This window comes from Aulonocara stuartgranti (assembly GCF_965226115.1).
Source record: "Aulonocara stuartgranti genome assembly, chromosome: 20".
NCBI lineage: Eukaryota > Metazoa > Chordata > Actinopteri > Cichliformes > Cichlidae > Aulonocara > Aulonocara stuartgranti.
The window spans coordinates 28023645-28045882 of record NC_138956.1 but is presented as its reverse complement, the minus strand read 5'-3'; the positions used below and the strand labels follow the sequence as shown (position 1 = coordinate 28045882).

The 22238-nt window shown below is 42.6% G+C and overlaps 1 protein-coding gene across 5 annotated transcripts in view; it reads right to left on the bottom strand.

Annotated features, from left to right (window-relative positions):
- Positions 1-22238, bottom strand: part of prkcz (protein kinase C, zeta) — a 101008-nt gene that overhangs the window by 63306 nt on the left and 15464 nt on the right. The gene's annotated exons all lie outside the window — the stretch shown is intronic.

The following is a 22238-nucleotide window of genomic DNA, read 5'->3' as shown; positions in this document are numbered from 1 at the left end:
GATTAAAACCAGAATGGCTTTAATCAAGTGAGACAAACGAGTGCATCTGCATAAATACAAAAAGGCTTTTTTATATGAAAGGTGAGCTTCCCTATATTCATTACACTGAATCACACATTTTGTTTTACGTTTGCTGATTGTGACCCTGACGAAACACTGATAACTCCAGTTTCCTCCACTCAGGGGATTCCCATGTGCACCAGTAGGAAACCAGCTCCCCACCACTGAACGACACACAGACCAGCTGATTACATTAGTTCAGCATCCAAGAGCCGGTGTTGAGCCTGCAGTTTGGACCTTAGCACGGTTTAAAAACAGGGATTATTAGTGTGTGTACATACACAGTGACTCGTCCATACTAATAACTGAAGACATTACTGTCCTCCATCTTTTCTTAGCCCGTCTCAGAAGGTTCGCCTAACTCTTGGACTCTGGACATGAGGATCCATCATTATTCCATCAGAGAGTTAGTAGCATCTGCAAGAACGACCAAATCAACCATTCGGTCCAATCTTACCAGAAGTTAACACTCATCAGTTCAGCAGCATTAACAGGACAAAAGGAAGACCACTCAATGGAGACCATCTTTCCCTGGGTTGGCAGAGACAGGTTTACTACATCAGGTTACGAATCAAAGCATACTGCAAAAACATCCAAGACTTTCCAAAGAGATGGAAAGTTCCTCACTTATCTGAGCCCAACAGGGCATCTGTACAGAAGAAACAAAGAATTTTTATGTTCATGGTTTCTGGAGTCGTTAACTACCAAACAAACAAGAACCTACATTGAAAATGATGTTTTCCCATTTTTAGTGTCTGAAAATGGAGTTCTTGTTTATAAAAATGGCTTTAATTCTGAACCCTGAATCCAATACGTTTGTTCTCCTTAAATGAAAGCACTCGACTGCAGACACATGTTGACTGCAGTACTTCAGGACCCAGCAGCACACTGGTCTCTGGTTCCAGTTCCATGGTAACCATGTGAACACCAGTCTGTAGATGCACAGAAGAACAGCCCCTGTTACTGACACTGGCTTCCACACAGGAAATGATGACATATGGCTTTGCTGCTGATGCCTTATCACAGGTAAATCAAAGCAAACATGTTCTTCAGCCCTGCCTTATTATCAGTTAAATTACTTTTCAGTCCATGCATGAAAACCAGTAACACAATTCCATCAGCTCTGGCAGGCTCTGCATGAAAACCCTCCTGGAGACTGGAAGCTCTTATATGAAGAGACTGGTGCATCATAATCAGAGGCAGGCTGTGTGTACAAGCCTCATCTGTCTGCTCTCACAGTGACTCAGGCTCTGCTCTGACTCGATTTACTGCTGAGGGCAGCCAGCAGGAAAACATCAGATGCTAGAACTTCATACCAAAGTACTAAACAATCACACTGGGCTTCACGGCACCCGGGTCATACAGGCTGAGTGGGAAGACGATGGGATGACACCCAGAAGTCCCTGTGGTAGCAGAGGGGTGAAGATTTATTACCACATGAGGGTCTGCAGGTTCTTGTGTCCCACAGCAGGAACCCACAGACAGTCATGTGGACATCAGCAGACACAAAGTCACTGCAAATACTTCTTTACATCAACAGAATCACTGAATCTCTGCTTTTTATTTGTTACGCTTTGTCCAAGTCCCAGGAGACACTGCTGTGTGACCCTCTGTATTCTGTTCTGTTAACAGTCTGGCCATTAGTCTGTATAATACAGACCCTTCCTGTGTCCATCTGCACAGGACGTACCCTTTGCTACTATTTCACCAGAATATGCAGATAACTGTCCATCACATAGTCAAGCTAGGACAGCTGCATGGACACAAGAACACACAAAAGTATCTGACTGCAATTAAGCCTGAGAGCGTTTCTTTACATCTAAAAAACATAAAACAAATCTCCAAACTGAGCTGAGAATAGTTCTGCTACTGTAGGCCGACAGTAGAAGGCTGCCTCAGACGCATCCTGTGGACAGCAGCGATGAGCATGGGAACAACAAGAAGCAGGCAAGCCATCGACTTTTTCTCTGGTGGTTTGTGCACAACCTGCTGCTCTCTGACTGTAAGCTGATGGCAGACCAGCATGCTGTGAGCTCAGTCTGTGCTTCAGAAACACAGCCAGCCTGAGTAAGTGGAGGTTCTTCAGTGATGTGTCAGCGTGACACAGTAACCGCTGGGCAGCGTGTGTGATGCAGAGAAGCTGGAGTTTGATAACGCTGTTATTAACTCATTTAGTACATTAGCAATGACAGCTGACCATGTCCCAGCAACAGTTTGTCTGCACACATCGATAGCCAACTGTCACACTCATGAACAGCTGATTGTACTCTGACACGTTCCTTATGGACGGCTGCTATAAACACAATATAAAGTCTTCAACATGATCTCATCTTTAAACACACGCAGCAGTAAGATTAACCTGCTCAACACTGACAGGGAACATTTTTCTGAAGAAATTTAACTTTGATACACAGTAGTACAGTTTGATGTGTTCTCAGGTGTTTTCATCATGTTTTGTTGCTTCTCTTTCTACAGTGTTGTTTGTCATTTTCAGCTCATAGTAAATAAATAAATAAATATCTACTATAGCAGTAATTAGAGCAGGGTGATATGGCCAAAAATATTTATCACGATATATATTTGAAAATTTGCGATAACGATATAACTGACGATATAATTGATGCGAGACAAAATACAACTCCACAACATTACTAGCGCAAAAAGACAACCTTCCATTTATTTTCACTTAAACAAGAAACTGGTTTTTATGTACATTAAAGCTTTATAAAAATTTAACAGTGCAAATGCAAATTCCTTGCTGAAAGTTTAACCAAAAGGCATTTCCAGTAGAAATGTGCTGACATATCCTGAGCATAACCATGTATAATATCCACTGAAGTTAAAAAGAGGTGCTTTGCAACATTAAACTGCAGCGTGCAGTACGTATTTTTCGGACCATAAGGTGCACGGGATTATAAGGCACATTAAGCGAAACAAAGCAGTCAGATAAATCAAACTTTATTAAACTCATTCTTCTTGCTTCCTCCACTTCTGTGCCATTGTTTCATTAATGTTGAATTCTCTGGCAGCTGCTCTATTCCCATGTTGTTGCAGTATATTAATGACTAACCTCGTATTGTGGATGGATTATCTCAGTTGTTCTCCTGACTGAAGTTTGGTCCGTTTACAGCATCCTGCCATGTGATTGCATTTGTCTCTAACCATGAGGAACCTTCACGTTAACTTTTATAAGTGGAAAAGTGTTAGTGTTCGTCCTCCAGCTTCACTGTTTATGTTATGCTAACATAGCTGTGTCGCTAGCGAGCACGTAGCATATAATTATATACCAGCTAGCCCAACTTCAGTAACCCTACAAACGTCACTGCTGTTTAGTTTCCTGTCTTCATTTATGTTGGAAGTGATAGCAGAGCTGTACGTTTGATTTTTTTCAGAAAACTCTCAGTCAGAACATGCAATATCATGCTTAGGTAACTAGCGAAACTAGCGCGCTAACTTCCGCTAACTTCCTGCTAACTTCTAACTCCGTTAAATGTAATACATTTTGTTTTCATGGATGCCTGGAAGTTAAACTTCATAGTTACACCTGGTAAAGCAGCAATGCTGATCGTTTTATTAAAGATGAAAGAATTTAGACAGTTAACTCTTGGTGATGCTGCAGTGTTTGTTTGACCTGAAGATTACGGAGTTTAGGACCCAGATTACTCCCAGATTTAAGAGCATCTTAGTCCGACAAATACGACAATAACGACAGCCCGCTTGCATGTTCTGCAAAAAAATGTGCTTTGTCGTGTATCTGACGGACAAACACCAAACCAGTTCCACATCACTGAAGTTGCACCATTTTTACAAACCAATTCTGGTTCATCTGTTTCACTCAACAATCGGCCATGTGCGTATGAAAACAAAGGCACTGCGCATGCGCGTTTTACTCCCATTCTATCGCGATATTTCATTTTCCTATCGTTGCCTAACATTATACCGGTATTACCGTGAACGGTATAATATGGCCCAGCCCTAGCAGTAATAATAATTTACAGCTGTTCAGCCAGTGCAGGCTAAACAGGTAAAGGGAGATGTTTTTATTTGGGTGTGTCCTTCTTGTCGATAAGTTACTGCATCACACCATCAGATCACTGCTCACAGTCTATTCTAGACTTGGACGATGCTCAATTGAAAAATAATAACTGAGGTCTCATTTTTAGCTTTTCCAAAGCTTTCAACAAGAGACACAGAAATACAATGTAGCCACATGTAGACACTGTGCATTACCACAGAAGGAACAACAGTACCTCAGTGTCTGCACTGTTTGAAGGCCACCACTGTAAGTAAAGCTCACACTCACAGTGCCAGCTGCTTAAAAACATGGCACAGGGCAGGCAGGTCAACTAGGAAGCTACCAGCCTACAGCAGTGTAGTCCCAGCCTACAGCAGTGTAGTCCCACCCTACAGCAGTGTAGTCCCAGCCTACAGCAGCCACAAGTGGATTTAGGTGATAACAAGGTCCTTATGAAGACCGCAATGCAGCTAAACATACACAGTGCTACACTGACTGTTTCCTAGCTTATTATTTTTAGCCTTACTGAGCTTCTATTTACTGATTTTGCAGCGATTGTATCTGCGGCTCCTGCAGTTGGTTATACATGAGCTGTTTTGTACGTAACAGTTATTTTTTGGAAGAGCTTATTCTCTCTGTGAGCGAGGGTGGCTTCACACAGTGTAACTAATCGTCTCACTGGGACTGACGGGGCCATAAACTGATGCCAAGCCAAAATTAGAATTTGTTTGGTAAAACATCCTGATGTTCTTGTGTACAATAGCACACACTGTAATTCTTTAAGACTGCATCAGAATCAGACTCAGAATACTTTATTGATCCCTAGGGGAAATCATTTTTTGTTACAGTGCTCCATTATAAACAAACATTAACAGAGAGAGACAATAACTAAGAATAGCACAATATATACAGGCATATATATATATATACATATACATAAAAGTCACTTATTAATAGGGATGGGTATCGTTTAGGTTTTATCCGATACCGGTGCCAAATCGGTACTTTTGAAACGGTGCCGGTGCTTAAACGGTGCTCGAACCGGTGCTTAAAGAATGGAGAACACAAACTTTGTCCAAAAACCTCTCTTGTTCAGCTGGGGGTTTTTTTGTAAAAAGATAACAATGTGTGCCTTTTCTGCAGCTATGTGGCATGGTATCACTCTTGGCTGGAAGCAGTGCTTAATCAATGGAAAAAACACAAACTTTGTCCTAAACCTCTCATGTTTAACTGTTTTCCACTTTTTCTTTGGTCATTTTAGCCTTTTTGGCCAGGGTGAAGGGAGTATCTGCCATCAAACAAGAAGACAGACGCATGTAGCTATGATGATGTTTGCTAGTTCACCTTACCTGCATTAATGTAATAACGTGGTTAGCCTACTCAACGTAAATTACACACTAACAACATTAAGCTACTCACGCAGAGAAGAACAGCTGCTGCTGCATCATCATCCTCATCATTTCTGCTACACTGGCAGGGCTAGGGGCCAGGACTCTATTCTTCGGGGTTTTGGGGGATGTTGCTCCGGGTCCGATAACTGGCAACCCACCCGACGTGCACGGTGTGAGGTCTCGCAGCAAGCTATCAAATACGGCGCATTTCTCGGCTTTTAAAAAAAACGCTATGCGTCGCCAGCTGTTTAATCGGATTCTTGGTGTTACCTCCTTTGACAGTATCACAGTATCAGCTTAAAGCACTTGTTGCTGCTGAGTTTGCATCTTTTGCTGTGAAGTACAGCCAGACTTTTGACCGCTTCGCCTTGGGCATTTTTAATCTGTAGCTCTGCTCTAACAGAACGTACGTACCTGGCCCCGCCTACTATCCTCGGAAATGTAAAATGATTGGCTAGAAGTGTATCACAGCTCAGGAAAAAAAAAGCACCGAAATAAAGCACCGAAATGTGCGCTGCTTTTCGGTCTGGTTACTACCGTTTATGTCAGAACCGGTGCCATCATGGCACCGGACACCGGTACCCATCCCTACTTATTAATAAATAGCTGAAAAAAATCATAAGATTTACTGTCATCATTGGAATAACTTTATCAGAACAAATGCTTATCCTCAGTGTTTCAGTGAGACGTCCTATTGCCCAGCGCTGTCTCAGCAGACACCACAATGCATCATTCTGATAAGTATAGAAGCTACAGTGTGTTGGAGAGAGAACAATGGTGCTCTGCTGTGCCACAGTCCACGCTAACAAAGCTACCACTGAGAGCGTTTTAGTGTTGATAGATGTAGATCGAGAGATGTCCAGCAAACACACAGGCTTCACCCGCTGTAATCTTTAACATGCTAAATCTGCAGTGTGTCTCTGAAACTGATTCAGAGTCTGTCTTAAACCGGTCCTCACAAAATGAACAAAATTCTCTCAAATCTTTAAAAATCTGTCACTTGAATTTTCCTGAATATGTGTAACTTGAGTAACAGGTTAAGGAGGCAGCATTACACTGATATTGAACATCTGAATAATTCGGTCACAGACTACAAAACAATGGACACAAAGTCCATCTAAAGAAAAGATTCAAACGCTGCTCTTGTTCCTGAGCTGCTGATAATATTTGGGCTCTGGATTAGTCTCAGTCAACATGTGACCAGATGATTAATGCTGCATGAAATTCAGCTCCATGCACTTAAATAGTAACAAATTATGTCACTTCTGTGCAAATCAAATACATCCAAGCAGATGTGGGGCGCTTCCACATTCAGATCAATGGCAGAAAGCTTCCCAGCTGCTTCGTTAGAACAAGCAGCGAGAACATATGGGTGTGCTGCAGTGCAGCAGGAGGCCTGACACATTACTAAACTACTGTTGCTATTTCTGGAGCTAGAGATGCTTAAAAGTGAAGAGGTGTGCTCAGAGTTGTGGGTGTGGAGCCTGGACATCCAGCTGCCTTATTAGAGAAAACTACAGCAAACTGAGCGACAGCTGAAATAAACGGTGACATATCTGTTAGGTTGCTTCTGCAGCTTACACAGAATGTCCTCCTGAGTGGACGATGAACCTCAGAACAGCCGAGCTTTGTAATCAAATCAAATTTCTAAATCCTGTTAACAAATCAGTTCATACAGAAATCCATCCATTTGATTGGACGGCAGAGAACCAGGTCAGAGTTTAAAACCTGAAGAGAGCATGTGAAGCACCTTCCATGGCCAGGGTTACCTTCATTGATCTGATGCACAGAGACAGATAATACAAAGTACAATTAATAGTTTCATCATGACGAAACTGAACCAGGTTGTTTTAGCCACATCTAAATAGCTGCACTGATAAACATCTGCAGGAGAAGAGATGTTTGCAAACCCATCTATACACACACTTATTAATACAAAAGTATGAGCTCATTCTCTATTTGCTGGCAGCAATACGTCTTTAAAAACAGTTGGGATGTGGCAACTGTGACAGAAAACTGACAGTTTCAGTGTTTGGCTCGTCCTCTATAGTATAACAGCAGGACGCCAGGTGAATGCCTGTGATAGGCGGGTCCTCACTGCATAGAAACAGACGTGAGGTAAGTCACTGCATGAGCTCAGGAACGGTTCCAGAAATCACAGTGTGTGAACATGTGTGATGTAACATCACGTATGACCGTACAAGACACACGTTTAGGTTTGTTACTGGATCAGAGGTCACTGTATTTTATTACAGATAACAGTGAATACTTTTCTGGGCACAACTGTACTTCGTTATCACTCTGCACGTTAAGAAACATAAACCTGAATATTGTTTATTGAGCATTTTAATGATCGGTGTGAGTCTGACCTGAGCAGCTGCTTGGTGTATGACTGACAGAGGTGTAACTGACTGATGTGGTTAACCCTCTCTTTCATGTTCAGCACGTCCCAGACTGAACTAAGTCATCGCCGGCTCCTGCTCTTTGACAGCTGAGCTCTGTGATGTGTGACTGTTACACTCACACACACTTTTCTTTTCAAACAGGGCTTTTAAACTGAACCATGTACAGAACAACTGTTTAACTAGCAAAGACAAAATGACAACGTTACGACCACTCGGACCACAGCAAAGCTCGAGAAGAAGTCCACACCTGGGTCGGGAGATACGATCAAACATCGACTAAACCCCACAGAGTCACGTGCAGAGCAATCACACTGCAATCAATGTACAAAGATCACCTGGTACTTTTGTCCTGAGCTGGAAAAAACTGCAAGATTTCCTTCAGACTTCCCAAACGGGAGCTGATAACAGGTGGAAAGTATTTATTTTCCAGACAGCTGATTACTGTTACTTCCTGATATACGTGCATGTTCTACTCCTTACAGTTTCAAAACTCTTCCTGCTTTAACAATTTAACAGATTTGAGTTTTTATTCCATGTCATTGTGCATCTTCCAACATCAAACATGTGGGCACAGTGACACATCCAACAGCAATCCTACTGATGCCTTCATCACCAGGGAAAGAGGAATAAATGTCCCATTTATGGATCATCTATAGTTCGATACTTGAGGCTTAAAGTGGGCAGCACATTTCAGCAAACACACAAACTGCTTGGATGAAGTTTGTCAGTGTTTGCTAACTGTACGACAATGAGACATAACTGCACTTAGAGTTGGAAAACGTTTACTGAAGGACAAATAAGTTAGTTAGTTGTACTTTGATGAATCTACAGCAAAGCAGTGTGTGGGACTGTTCACAGTGACTGTGGGGTTCATGGTCAAAGTTGGGTTACATCAAGAACACAGATGAATTTGGATTTAAGCCGATGATCCATTCACTGAATAACACACACCAATTAGTTAAACTGCAGGAATGTCTTAAAGACATAAAGACCTGGATGGCCGCTAACTTTCTGCTTCTTAATTCAGATCAAACTGAGGTTATTGTACTCGGCCCTGAAAATCTTAGAAATATGGTATCTAACCAGATTCTTACTCTGGATGGCATGACCTTGGCCTCCAGTAACACTGAGGAACCTTGGAGTCATTTTTGACCAGGACATGTCCTTCAATGCACATATTAAACAAATATGTAACACTGCGTTCTTCCATTTGTGCAACATCTCTAAAATTAGAAACATCCTGTCTCAGAGTGACGCTGAAAAACTAGTTCATGCATTTATTAGTTCCAGGCTGGACTACTGTAATTCATTATTATCAGGAAGTCCTAAAAACTCCCTGAAAGCCTTCAGTTAATCCAAAATGCTGCAGCAAGAGTCCTGACAGGGACTAGAAAGAGAGAGCATATTTCTCCTGTATTGGCTTCCTGTTAAATCCAGAATTCAAAATCCTGCTCCTCACATACAAGGTCTTAAATAATCAGGCCCCATCTTATCTTAATGACCGTTTCACCTCATTAGAGCACATCGCTCTCGCACTACAGGCTTACTTGTGCTTTCTGGATCTTTGAAAGTAGAAGAGGAGGCAGAGCCTTCATCTTCTGATAAACCAGCTCCCACCCTCTCTGGTTTTAAGGTTAGATTTAAAACTTTCTGACAAAGTGTACAGTTAGAGCTGGATCAGGTTGTCCTGTGTGTATCCTGAGTGTTTACACACCACTCTGCATTTAATTATTAGCTGTTATTATTAAGATGAGCTGTGAAATGTATACGTGAGAAATATGCAAAGAAAAGAAGAATCACGAAGCGGCAGCCATGCACCAGGTTTGAACAGCATTCAGCTGCCCTCAGATAAGCACAGTAAAATTCTTGATTTTAGGTCATTAAAACTATCACCATGGATGTGGGGAAAGTGTTCCTTATACTCGCATTATCCGATGAACTGCAGGGGTTGGATAATGTGGTAACTGTACAGGACGGGTCAGTGATTCCTGAGAGCCACCTAAACAGCTAAACTGTGTTTCTGCATTTATTAGTAAAAGCCTGCTTACTTTCTGCCAAGACAAACAAAGCTAGCAGGCTGCACAATGTGTGCCGCTGCAGTTGTTGTTTTTGTTTCCAAGGTACAAAAATTCTTCGATCAAGGTTCCTCAGCTCTGACCTACTGTTGTGGGAAGGAGCTTGAAAAGCATCCTAATCTTTTCAGGATTCCTTCTGCTGCACCAGCGACAGCTCCTCACAACACTCAAGCATTTTAAACCATATTTCTATCTGGTATCAAACCTGTTCACAGTTGTCACCGGCACACCAACAACAAACCATTTGTCCTTTAATATGACAGCATGAAGTCCTGGCCTCATCATTCAGCAGCTGCAGCTTCTAATGAGCGACATTAAAAAGACCAAAGCTTTTAAACCAGGACGTCATGTGACATCAGGCTGGGGCTCTGGCCTAAAGCCTCCTTTAGTTTGTGTCGTTATTATAACTGTTGCTGCAGGTGCAGCTAATGTGCTGGTAGATCAGGCTGCACTGTTGCTCTGAAGTGAAGCAGTTTGTTCAGTACTGCCTATAACACATCACTGACCAACACATGCTACTCTGTGAGGGAAACACTGGAATCCAAGGTGGGTCGGGGCTTTAAGAAGGATTTAAGATCACTCAGTGAATTTTTTAATTAATACAAGCGATAATGATGGTTTCTGTTAAGCCACATTAGACATTAGAGTGGCACAGTCCTGCTACTTAAATGAGGAAACAGCCCACGAGCAAAGCTGATCACAGAAAAGATGATTTGGGGGTTTAGATTGTGATTCATGCAAAACTGATTTGGTTCCAGTTTTGAACTGAACTTAAATGTTTTTAAGCCCTGAGAATTTCATGACCCTGGTTCATGTATTTAAGAAGTTGTCAGGGATGCTAAAAAAGGGAGCAGCGACTGATTCCGCCTATGCTTTGAGCCCACACTCGACTCTTTGAAGAAGTGTGTCAGCGAGCACAGAGGACAGTTTCCTTTCAGTGGAGGTCACGATAATGACCCTGTCACAGCTGAAATACAGTCTGACAGCAGAGGCTCAGACTGGCTGCAAACTTCATCTAAACGATGAGGAGGTAAACATGAAGTACTGCCTTTCCAACTTACTTCTGCTGAAACATTACTCACCTGCCTCTTTAGTTTGATGTGTTCACTGTTGATATTCTTGGACTTTATAAACTCCAGCTGGTAGAATGAAGATGTCAGAAGCATGAAGCATCTTGACTATACATACATGACCTGGATTAGTTGGTCAGATAAAAACACTTGACTTGACTTGAAAGACTACCAATATGAGCTATAGCGTAAAAACCAGTCGTTATTTTTGGGTTGCCATGGAGCTACATCAGTTTACAGGAGCAATCAGATTATATCGGTGAGCTGAGGCATCCCACAGGATTACATTAGTGACTTCAACTTAAAGCAAGTAATGAGTATGCTGAAAGTGGATTTTCAAAGCACTGCCTAAGCCAGGGCTGATGAGATGATGTAATCCCCAAGTATGCCAGTACTCAGCCAAATCAATGCATTCCTCATTATAATGTAAATAATACATTGGGACAATAAAGGGCTCAGTTTAAGGGACTATATTACATCAACAGTGAAAGCTGTGCAGACTATCACTCGACACTGTTTGTACATATTAATGCTAATCAGTATATAGAAAGGCTCCAAAGAAAGGCCAACCAGCATGGTGATTAGGACCAGGATGAGTGCTGTGTGCATTTCTAATTGGAGTGTTATCTGAAGTGCTGATGATGGAAACACTGTGGTCTCTGCACAGAACACCTCCCAGCACTGACAGAGCCATCCTTGCCTTTAAGGTTCAGTAATAAGTAACAAAAGGCAGACAGTGACCAATACACAGCCTTTAGCTTGTGGCCTGCTCTGTCACATATCCTCTCACGCTGATCTTTTAACACTTGGAAGTGTGTGCACATGCTGGGACTGCAGTAGCTGCACAATACCATTACACGCCACCAGTGTTGGTCAAGTTACTTGAAAAAAGTAATCAGTAACTAATTACTGATTACTTCCCCAAAAAAGTAATCCCGTTACTTTACTGATTACTTATTTTCAAAAGTAATTAATTACTTAGTTACTTAGTTACTTTTTAAAAACACGATTTTTAAAAATCGTGTTTTCGTGTCTATTCAGTTTACAACCTGAATAGGTGATAAAGTGATAGAGCTTTCAGCCCAATTCTACTTTTTCTACATTATCCATCATACAAAATGTAATCAAATGGAAACGTCTCTTTTTTTAACTTGTTTTATCAGTTTTAATCTTTTAACTTTATGCATCAAGCAAAAATTTTATTATATGCAACATTCTCTGACTTGAATAAATTAGTTTAACATTTAAACCTATTTTCTGCACATTCCAGCACATAAAATAAAATATTTTTTGTGTTTACACTCACTCTTTCAAATAGATGCAAGTAAAACACAGCAGAAAATAAATAAAGTCAAAGACTCAGCGGTCCTTTTGCTCTATTTTCACCTGTAAAGCAGGACTGCGGTAGGCGGAGGTTTACCTTGGTGCAGGTGTGCCGCGGTCAGTTGCGCATTACGTCGTTGCGCACTCGGTGCTTGCTTGGAAGTTTAGGGTTTTTTATCGCTGTAAAAAGAAGTTTTCTTCCCACGCACAACGGACGCTAATGTTTTTGTCACTTTTTATGGAATCAAACTCAAAGTAAGGTCAGTACTTCCACGCTTTAAACGCTGCACGCTCATACTCTCTCCCACAATCGATATGTGATCCACTGTTGATCTGCACACAGCTGTTGTCACTAACGGCGTACTCGCTTACGTCACTGTCGTGAGACATTCTCGCAAAAAGATCTCGGTTTTAGTAACGCAGTAACGCAGCGTTCCAACGGGAAGTAACGGTAATCTAATTACCGTTTTTGCAATAGTAATCCCTTACTTTACTCGTTACTTGAAAAAAGTAATCAGATTACAGTAACGCGTTACAAGTAACGCGTTACTGCCCATCTCTGCACGCCACATGCATCAGCTTCTAACAACAGTGTGGCAACACAAAGACTGGACACAGATGCTGCTCCCTCTTTAAATTAGGGACTCATTGTAGAAGAGTAACATGAAGAGGTTTGCTACTCCACGGTTAGCCTGATATTAAAGCAGCAGTTCACTGGGCCAGTTTAACCAGATTAACCACTTGCAGGCTGACTGGAGCCCCATAATGCAGTATCAATGGGCCCTCCAGAAGAAAACCAGGAGACAGCTGTTGTACATGGTACAGATGATACTGACAGTCACATCACTAACCAGCACATCTGTTATTATGTAGCATTACATATCAGTGGCTACACTGCTGATAGACAAAGCTGTTCAGCTGATCCATAAAGAGCTAATAATAGGTCAGTGTCCAGTCAGCAAAACTGGCACGCATGACAGAAACTTCCAACAAACCTTCTGTGCCACAGTCCCACTCAGTCAGAAATAGTTAGAAAGGATCAATATCCAGCATGACTCACGTTGCATACAGCACAGCCACTAAAGGCCCAAGAAGCCCAGAATGTTTCCAGAGCCAGATATAGCCTCTGAGATGTAATACTCCCCCCAGCGCTGCAGAGAACAAGCCAAGGAAGGAGAAGCTGAACGCTGAAGTGCCTCGTCACTTTGGGCAAAGAAACATTCAAAGTACGAGCGACTGATCAAGCACAGGAAGAGCGTGCTGTAGTAACACCCACAGAGCGTGCCTTTAAACCATGAGCACCGCGGTTTGGAGATGCTATCCACATGGACGCTAACCTTTTATCTACATGACATGGATGCACCTTGCTAATCAGCTGCACCACAATCTCCTCAAACATTGACAGGTTTCTCTCCAAGAAACAACCTGGTGGGAAACCAGTGGTAACATCACAGCAGGGTGTCCACAGTGGACACTAAATACCAGGACATGATCACCATGAAGCTGCTTTGGATCCTCATTCTGCCCAGCTGCTCAACCTGGTGACAAATACCATTGTTGCTATATGACTTTAATGCAATGACTCCAGACAGACTGTGACCCAAGTGTGTGTTTACAACCCGAGATAACCCCGATGATGTCACCAATTTCACTTTCTCAGATTTGATAAAGCTCCTGCACACACAGACAGAGACACTTCCAGTATTGTCATGTAAGCCTTGTATGGCATGTGTGCACGCATTATTTGACAACATACACACAGAGAAAATGGAGATTTGGGGCTTTTTAGGACGTTGATCCTGGAGTGAGCAAACATCCTGTGTAAGGCACAGAGAGAAACACTGACAGGTTTGTGAAGGTCACCCATTGCATCAACAGACTGATCACTGCCCTGTTTTCTATCCTAGCTTTAATTGTTATTGCATTTTATACCAGTGACATTTGTGTCAGACAGAGACACAGTCTCAGTCACAAACGATTAGCTTTCCCAGTCAATCTAGGTTAAGAAATCCCAGTGCATCCAGTGGAACAGAGCTCTGATGTGCCAGTCTGCATCACTGCCATTAAATCACGTTGATGTCACTGAAACACCTCTGAATCGCAGCACTAGCAGACACCATAACAATGCAAGCCCTCACTCACATGTAAAGCAGCACTGTGTCACCCTCGTCGGCAGGTGTAGCCTCTCGTTTAAGTGGCACACAGTCGGCCCTTCGTGGCTGCGATACAAACACTGCCCTGCTAGCGCTGTTAGCAGCTTACATTCAGTCCTTGCCTGCTGTGCGTGGCCCAACCGGCTATAACGCAGACATCAATCACACATCCTTGTTATGGATGAAGATTCATACGCTCGGCACAGATCCATTGTCTCTGTGGTGTGACATGGAAGCACAGACTGATGAAAGATGGATGGGTGGAAGGATGGATAGCTGATAAGATAGCTCACCGCCCGGTGTGCCTTCTCCTCTCTGTCCTCCTCTGTCAGCACATAATCCACGCTCAATGTTTGTGAGTGTGTGTTCATGTATGTGTGTGTGGCGAGCTGGCGAGGATACACACTGCTACATCCCTCTGACGATCCCTCCCTCTCTCTCTCCTCTCTGGGATTTATTTCATTATTTCCTCGCCCCCCTCCCTCCCTCTGAGATATTCTCCTTGCTCTTCACAAGGCTCTTTGATTCTCTCGCTCTGTCTCTTTCTCCCGTCTGCTTGCGGAGCTCGTCCTTGATGAAGTCACATCTCAGCCATTTTTTTTCTTGGCTTTTGTAGGCAGAACAAAAACCAGAGAAGCAGGGAGGAAAGCGAGTGCCCGTGTTGGAGCCGATGTCTGTACGGTACAATGCACCCGCCCTCGCTCTCGCACCACATCTCATGTCAACCTATGTTGTGATGCAGCAGCACTCGAGGCTCCTCCCTAGCCAGACAGCGGTGCCACGGAGAGAGGGAGGTGCTAGGGTGGTGCGGGGGTTTGTGCTGGGAGGAGGGGAGGGGGGATGGGTAGGGCTTGGTGGTGGTGAGGGGGAATGCTTTATCACAGAATCTGGTGCAAGGCAGGGCAGCCTCCATCCACTGAGCACATCATCCGGGATTTCAGTGCCTCCTCCCACCTTCCATCGCTCTGTGTGCACACAGGGGAGTCTGTTTCCTCACACACACACACACACACACACACACACACACACACACACACACACACACACACACAGAAAAAGAAAGCCAGCTGCTTTCAAGCAGAGCCTCATCTGTTGTCAGCACAGAGCTTCACATTAGTAACATGTTGGATTTTCTTGGTATCATTTTGGTGAATTTACCAAAAACCACGGAGTTTTATAAGGAAGTGCGCTGAAAGCCATCTACAGTTTCCAGGTTTGATCTGAGAGGAAACCAAAGGAGAGGTGTATGGGCAGAAATCTGTGCCATCAGAAACTGAAGTTAAATTCATATTTGAATGGCTCAGATTGAATCTGAATTGTAACTTGAATAAATGCTTTTAAAAACTGGATTTGAATTAGCCTAATTTGAAATTCAATTTATTGGTTTGAAAATGATCATCACTAAATTGAAATTGAATTTTATATTTTGAAAATGAATTTATTTGCTTTGAAACTGCATTTTATCCTTTAGAAATTTAGTTCTCGAATAATTTCAGATTCACTTCTCACCATTCAGTTTCAGTTCCAAAATTCAGTTTTTTGGGACTTACATCCTCTGGTTCAAGAGTAATCGAGCGCAGATTAATAGAACTACGTTTTACTAGCGGACCGAAAGTGTTACTGACGGGAATGTACAGCATCTTGAGCTGAATTAAGACTTCAGAAGTCATTCGTCATGTCGAATGACCAGCGGATAAACTCTCAGGTTGGTAATAAATGTATTACATGTATAAGAACAAGCGTCATGTTAACAAATGATAGCCGTACAGTAACTTTTATGCTTATTGTAACTGTTAGCTAAAAACGCTAATTTAGCGTAGTTTGCCCCGAATTCAGCTTTGACAAACAAATATGATCGACTGTTTCTAGTAGAATTCCAAAGTTGTTATGTGTTAATGTAGCGGCCACTGGATGGATTTATTTAATCCAAACCAATTCCTTTATCTTACTCAGGCTCCAAACCATAGCAGGACCCATGATATTAGAGGGAAATCCCAACAATCCCCAAGAGCCCCTTCATCTGGAACCTGAAATCTGTGCAGGGAACAATGAATTCTCAAGACGACCAAATGAGCAAAACACACCGAACAAAGTCACAAAGTCAGGCCTCAGGTGTCCACAGAGCTTCTGACAACAGCAGGATTACATGGAGAAGCACGAACACAAACTAGGCACACTTTCATTAACAGCAGTGTTAAATGTAACCTGCTGCAAGGTTTAATTATTCAGTTCAATTCAATTTTATTTACAGTGGCTTGCAAAAGTATTCGGCCCCGTTGAACTTTTCCACATTTTGTCACATTACAGCCACAAACAAGAATCAATTTTATTGGAATTCCTCGTGAAAGACCAACACAAAGTGGTGTACACGTGAGAAGTGGAACGAAAATCATACATGATTCCAAACATTTTTTGCAAATAAATAACTGAAAAGTGGGGTGTGCGTAATTATTCAGCCCCCTGAGTCAATACTTTGTAGAACCACCTTTTGCTGCAATTACAGCTGCCAGTCTTTTAGGATATGTCTCTACCAGCTTTGCACATCTAGAGAGTGAAATCTTTGCCCATTCTTCTTTGCAAAACAGCTCCAGCTCAGTCAGATTAGATGGACAGCTTTTGTGAACAGCAGTTTTCAGATCTTGCCACAGATTCTCGATTGGATTTAGATCTGGACTTTGACTGGGCCATTCTAACACATGGATATGTTTTGTTTTAAACCATCCCATCGTTGCCCTGGCTTTATGTTTAGGGTCGTTGTCCTGCTGGAAGGTGAACCTCCGCCCCAGTCTCAAGTCTTTTGCAGACTCCAAGAGGCTTTCTTCCAAGATTGCCCTGTATTTGGCTCCATCCATCTTCCCATCCACTCTGACCAGCTTCCCTGTCCCTGCTGAAGAGAAGCATGATGCTGCCACCACCATATATGACAGTGGGGATGGTGTGTTCAGAGTGATGTGCAGTGTTAGTTTTCTGCCACACATAGCGTTTTGCATTTTGGCCAAAAAGTTCCATTTTGGTCTCATCTGACCAGAGCACCTTCTTCCACATGTTTGCTGTGTCCCCCACATGGCTTGTGGCAAACTGCAAATGGGACTTCTTATGGTTTTCTGTTAACAATGGCTTACTTCTTGCCACTCTTCCATATAGGCCAACTTTGTGCAGTGCACGACTAATAGTTGTCCTATGGACAGATTCCCCCACCTGAGCTGTAGATCTCTGCAGCTCGTCCAGAGTCACCATGGGCCTCTTGGCTGCATTTCTGATCAGCGCTCTCCTTGTTCGGCCTGTGAGTTTAGGTGGACGGCCTTGTCTTGGTAAGTTTACAGTTGTGCCATACTCCTTCCATTTCTGAATGATAGCTTGAACAGTGCTCCGTGGGATGTTCAAGGCTTGGGAAATCTTTTTGTAGCCTAAGCCTGCTTTAAATTTCTCAATAACTTTATCCCTGACCTGTCTGGTGTGTTCTTTGGACTTTATGGTGTTGTTGCTCCCAATATTCTCTTAGACAACCTCTGAGGCCGTCACAGAGCAGCTGTATTTGTACTGACATTAGATTACACACAGGTGCACTCTATTTAGTCATTAGCACTCATCAGGCAATGTCTATGGGCAACTGACTGCACTCAGACCAAGGGGGCTGAATAATTACGCACACCCCACTTTGCAGTTATTTATTTGTAAAAAATGTTTGGAATCATGTATGATTTTTGTTCCACTTCTCACATGTGCACCACTTTGTGTTGGTCTTTCACGTGGAATTCCAATAAAATTGATTCATGTTTGTGGCTGTAATGTGACAAAATGTGGGAAAGTTCAAGGGGGCCGAATACTTTTGCAAGCCACTGTATATAGCACCAAATCTCCAACCACGAGCGATGAGAGGAAGACAGGATAAAGAGTGCTAGAGATTGATAAGAGAGCCAGAAACTGAAAATAGTTATTAATGTAATCACATTACATTACATGTAATAAAGTAATGAAACTACAAACAGCCATCCATTGCTGTGAGCTACTGCACATACAGCATGCTAACACAAAGCTCGTAGCAAACAACCCAAAGCTAAATATGTGGAAACTCCAGCTCAGAAGCCAAAGGATGAACATCAGCAGATAACAAGATGAGCAACACCAGCTGATCCCAGTGATCCTTTCTACCAGTATCCTCACAGTGACAGCTGCTCTCACCTGCTCTTTGTGACAGTTTTCAATGCGAGTTGAGTTGCAGAACAATTACATTACTACTTAAGTATGGCGTTATTTTTGTGCCACTATTCTGAGCGCATAAAAAAAAATAAAAAAATTGAGCGCATGTAAAAAAAAAAAATTTGCAGGTGCAAGTGTTGCATTTTGAGGAAAAATTTATTTTGAGCGAAGAAAAGCTAAATTTGAGTGAACAAAATTCATTGCTGCGTGCAAAAGATGTATTTCATTGTTTGCTTTTATCCACACACACACACACACACACACACACACACACACACACACACACACACACACACACACACACACACACACCAGCAGCTCCTCTCGCTCAGTGTTTGCATTTGCGCTTGCTCACAGTTTACACAGCAATATTCTCACATGAAAATCTCTTAAAAGTTTATTTTGTGACCCAGAAAGAGTAATATTTCAAACTCCGCCACTCTGTGTTCCTCCGCCACTACCTCGTTTGAGTAAAATCTGATTGGCCGTTTTGCATCCAAGTCTGTGATTGGCTGGTTTTGTGGCACAAATATAATGGTGTACAGAAAGAGTTGAGCGCTCGCGGGCAGAAATGTTGAGCGTGCAAGCAACACATTGCGAGCAAGCGCAAATGCAAAAACTGAGCAAGAGGGGCTGCTACTGTGTGTGTGTGGATAATAGCAAACACTGAAATACAATTTTGCATGCAGCAATGGATTTTGTTCACTCAAATTTAGCTTTTCTTCACTCAAAATAAAATTCTCCTCAAAATGCAACACTTGCACCTGCAAATTGTTTTACGTGCGCTCAGAATAGTGGCACAAAAATAACGCTATACTTAAAAAGTATGAAATAATCTGTGATACCTTTTGAGAATATCTAAACCATAGAACCAATGTAGGCTGGACCAAAGTTAAAGACATGCAGAACAGAACTACACATAATTATAAATCAGACAAACAAGAACAAAGTCCATGGCTCAGTCCCACAACGGAAAACTGGGAATTATTTTAAAGCATTTTATTTGAAGTGAACAAAGCCTTGAAAACTGCTTCAGTACATTCAGTTTAGTAGCTACTAGTGCTGTCAGCGCTGAGTCTGCCTTGAAAAACAGACACAGTCTAAACATTAATGAGTAACAATGTTTCCCTGCTTCCTCATTCTTATTCTGTCCTCCTCCCTTCAGGAGAAAACAGCTCAGTCCTTCAGTCCTTGTTTCCTCCCATCAACACCAGCACTACGTTAAGGAGGGTTAAATGACAAACAGCCAAACAGGAAGCCACAATTAGTACAATGTTAATGTACATTATTACATGTGTCCACAGGGTGTGACCAGCACAGCTTAGAGCACAAGAGTGATCTAACTGAGTGTGTGTGACCCTGATCCAGATCCCTCATTACCTACCTACAGCTGTGTCTTCACACCGGTTCCAGTGGTATGGCACAGGAAAACAGCACAGGGCTCACCTCCCCTCAAACACATACACACAGGCTTTTCTGCACATGCACACTCAGGAGCGTCCAACACAAGCTGCTGAAACATGCTGTCACAGCAAATAGGCAGCGAGGGAGTGTAGCAGCAACCTGACAGTACACTGGTGGGGATGGGGAGCCAGCAGCGGTGACGACTCCACACATGAACTCAGCAAAAACACAAATGACACAGAAACATCTTTGCAGAAAAGCTTCCTGACCGACACGTCTAAAATAGTTCTGCATGTGTTACACGGACAGGATAAACTCTTAACTCCTGGTTACCTCAAACTGCTTCTCAAGTCCAACCATAAAATCCCCTCATACACCAAAAAGATTCAGTTAAGGTGCTTTCTTACTGAAATCCACCCATATGGAAAAGAAATAGTAAAAACTTATAAAAGACTTGCATCAGATGTGGCCTACTTCATATAGTGAATCATATAAGGCTTATATGATTTACTCATGAAAGTGGCCACTTTCTCGTTACTTTCATATATTGTTTTAGTAAGTATCCAAAACATACAAGTTTCATTTATATAATTTTTCAAGGGATCTTATATCTGTTTTCACTCTTGTATGCTTTTCATACAAGTTTCACACAAGACAGATACAAACTCTATATGATTTATATATAGGGATGGGTACCGGTAGTAACCAGACCGAAAAGCAGCGCACATTTTGGTGCTTTATTTCGGTGCTTTTTTTTCCTGAGCTGTGATACACTTCTAGCCAATCATTTTACATTTCCGAGGATAGTAGGCGGGTCCAGGTACGTACGTTCTTTTAGAGCAGAGCTACAGATTAAAAATGCCCAAGGCGAAGCGGTCAAAAGTCTGGCTGTACTTCACAGCAAAATATGCAAACTCAGCAGCAACAAGTGCTTTAAGCTGATACTGTGATACTGTCAAAGGAGGTAACACCTCAAACCCGATGAAACACCTGGCGACGCATAGCGGGTTTTTTAAAAGCCCAGAAATGCGCCGTATTTGATAGCTTGCTGCGAGACCTCACACCGAGCACATCTGCTGCGGGTGTGGTGCCTGTTATCGGACCCGGAGTTAGCAACATCCCCAAAAACCCGAAGAGTAGAGTCCTGGGCCCTAGCCCTGCCAGTGTAGCAGAAATGATGATGGATGATGATGGCAGCAGCAGCCGTTCTTCTCTGCGTGAGTAGCTTAATCTTGTTCGTGTGTAATTTACGTTGAGTAGGCTAACCACGTTATTACATTAATGCATGTAAGGTGAACTAGCAAACATCATCATAGCTACATGCGGCTGTCTTCTTGTTTGATGGCAGATACTCCCTTCACCCTGGCCAAAAAGGCTAAAATGACCAAAGAAAAAGTGGAAAACAGTTAAACATGAGAGGTTTTTGGACAAAGTTTGTGTTTTTTCCATTGTTTAAGCACTGCTTCCAGCCAAGAGTGATACCATATATGCCCCATAGCTGCAGAAAAGGCTAACATTGTTATATTTTTACAAAAAACAGATGAATATGAGAGGTTTTTGGACCAATTTTGTGTTCTCCATTCTTTAAGCACCGGTTTGAGCACCGTTTGAGCACCGGCACCGTTTCAAAAGTACCGATTTGGCACCGGTATCGGATAAAACCTAAACGATACCCATCCCTAGCCATAACATTAAAATATTCTCACGTTGCAGTCTGGCAGGGCACACACACTCAACCCAGGAAGGTGTTCATGGTGTCTGGAAGCAGGTAAACTGGGACTGGGGATATATGGACTGGGTTGGCTCTACACACCAATCCACTGCCACCAGCTCTGACTGAGATCTAGGGTCAACACCACTGCTGCACAACATGTTCCTGTTATACTCCCATCAGAGTGTATACAAGAACCAGAACGCGCACACACGGGTGTCAATGCACTGAAACACACATGCATGGACTGAGATGGACACGTTCATTTTATTGCTACAGTAATCGCACATGTGTGGGATGGAACTGCAGGGGCAACAACAACAATGACAGAAGAGGTGCAAAACAGGTCAACACACCTGATTATTGAGACAGAGCGCACACATCAGCTGTGGAAACAAAGAAAATGAACACGTGGATATTAGAGCTGTCAG